Source organism: Penaeus vannamei, chromosome 11 (assembly GCF_042767895.1).
Source record: "Penaeus vannamei isolate JL-2024 chromosome 11, ASM4276789v1, whole genome shotgun sequence".
In the NCBI taxonomy this organism is placed as follows: Eukaryota; Metazoa; Arthropoda; class Malacostraca; order Decapoda; family Penaeidae; genus Penaeus; species Penaeus vannamei.
The window spans coordinates 36,175,739-36,178,238 of NC_091559.1; the positions used below are offsets into that span (position 1 = coordinate 36,175,739).

General features: G+C 38.9%; 1 protein-coding gene across 4 annotated transcripts in view; it reads right to left on the reverse strand.

The window, feature by feature from the left end:
* LOC113818287 (uncharacterized) overlaps window positions 1–2,500 on the reverse strand; it is a 185,232-nt gene that overhangs the window by 181,849 nt on the left and 883 nt on the right. The gene's annotated exons all lie outside the window — the stretch shown is intronic.

Genomic DNA, 2,500 nt, shown 5'->3' on the forward strand with positions numbered 1-2,500 from the left:
TTTTCCCCTTTCCTTCTCTCTCTCTCTCCCTCTCCCTCTTTCTCCCCCTCCCTCCCTCCCCCTCTCCCTCTCCCTCTCCCTCTCCCTCTTCTTCTCCCTCTCCCTATCTTTCTACGCTTCCTCTCACCCTCCCCAAATCCCGTTTTCTATACCCAGACGATAGAAAACGAGGGACGCCAACCAGCCCGCGAAACAGGAAACCGGGAATTAGGCATGGCAACTCACAGCTTTGATTACCTTTTTTCTCGTCCTTTTTTTCTCTCTTTCTCTCTTTCCCCATCTTCCTTTCTCTCCCTTTCCTTCTCCCACTGATTGTAGGATGTATAACTCGCTCAGGAAGCTGACAAAACTAACTTTGAGTTACGAGGTGCGACTGGGATGGAAAGACGTGAAGACTTGGAGTTGCAGCCTTTTCTCTGTCTTTTTATTTATCTATCTATTTCATTTCCTCTCGTTTATTTCCCCCATCGTTTTAGTCCAAAGAATCATCCTCAAATAACTTGGTAAATCATCTAATAAATACTACCAGCCCGCCAAACTGTATCATAAAGACTTAAAAATAAATATTAAGTTCTACCTTCTGCAACCCCCACCCCCTACCCCCGGACCACCCCAGTCTTTAACCATATGATTCTGAAAATCTCCCATGAAATAAATTTTTAAAAATTGAATAAGTAAAATAAAAAAAATAAAAAGTGAATAAATAGCTTTAATAATCTGTACAAACACCATTCCACCATTCATATAATAATTCAAATAGAGATGAAAGGGAAATAGAGAGTAGGAGAGAATGGAAGGGGAATAGAGATGGAGGAGAGAATGGAAGGGGAATGGAAAGTAGGAGAGAAAGGATGGGCGAAGAGGGATGAAGAAAAGGAGATGAATTAACCACTGTGAAGTTGTTATGCTTTGAATATTAATTACAGAAATCTCTACAATTTATTTACTTTGTTTTTTTGGAAAAATGGAGAGAGGAGTAAAGGAAGATTGGAAAATAGCAACGGAAGGAGAAGAGAAGAAGAAAAGGGAAAATCTAAAAAGCAGAAGAAAAGAAAGTTGGAAGAAGAAGAAAAAGAAAGATGAGGAGGAGCTGGAAAAAAAGTAAAAACAGAGGAAGACATGAGAATAGAAGAATAGGAAAAAAAAAAAGGCAAAATAAAGAAAGGAGGAGAAAGTCAAATATGAAAGGACGGAAGGATGAGATTAATTAGGAGAAATAGGAGGAAGGGGAAGGGGAAACTCAAGAAAAAAAGGAAGGGGGGAGAGAACAAATGTGAGGGGAGGAAAAGGAAGAAAAACAAAGAGGAAGTGAAACGGAGGAGACAAAAGCGGAAAGCGAGAGAGCAAAGACAGAGAAAAAGAAAAGGAAACAAAAACAAAAAAAATATGTATATATATACAAAAACATGATAAAGGGAAGATGATTTTGATTGCCGGAAGAGACGGACACGATAAATAGCGATAAAAAGAGGAAAAGAGAGAGACCGAAAAACAAAAAGATAATAAAATACGATATAACCACGTAAGTAGAAGAAAATGATAATACTTTTAATAATATCTTTAAAAAAAGATTCAAAACATAAAACAAAAATTGACAAAGAAAAAGAAAAGAAAATCAGAAAGAAAAAGAAAAGAAAAAATAGAAAGAAAAGAAAAGAAAAAAATAGAAAGAAAAGAAAAAAATAGAAAGAAAAGAAATAAAGAAAAAAAAGAAAAAGAAAAAAAAATGAAAAACAGGAAACAGAACATCACCCAAAAACTGCAACAACAAACAAACAAACAAACAAAAACAATAACAAACAAAATGCAACCCGAGACAGCCAGTCCACCTGATACACCGAACCCCTTCCTTGGGCGACCAACGATCACTGGGCAACCCCCCCCCCCCCGTCAGACATCGATCGGAGGTCCGGCGTTTAATCAATTAGGGAAGGAACGAACGAGGCTCCTGATATAACGACGCTCCTGAAATAACGACGCTCTTGATACAACGACGCTCTTGATATAACGACGTTCCTAATATAACGATGCTGTTGATATAACGACGTTCCTAATATAACGATGCTGTTGATATAACGACGTTCCTAATATAACGATGCTGTTGATATAACGACGCTCCTGATAAAACGACGTTCCTGATATAACGATGCTCCTGATATAACGACGCTCTTTACATTACGCTTGGCCCGGCGTAAATAGGAGGTTTTATTGACTACGAAATGGGGAAGGAAGGAAGGGGGGAAGAGAGGAAGGGAAGTAAGAAATGAAGGGGGAGAGAGGGAGGGAGGGATAGAGAGAAAGAGGGAAAGAAGGAAGGGGGGAAAGGGGAAGAGAGGGAAGGGTGGGAGGGAGGGTGGGAGTGGGAAGGAGGGAGGGAGGGATGGGAGGAAGAGAGTTAAAAGGGGAAGGAAAGAAGAAAGGAAAAAAATAAAACAACAAAAAATGACTCCAAAATTAACAGACAAATAGACAAAAAAAAGAAAGAAAGAAAAAAAAAGAA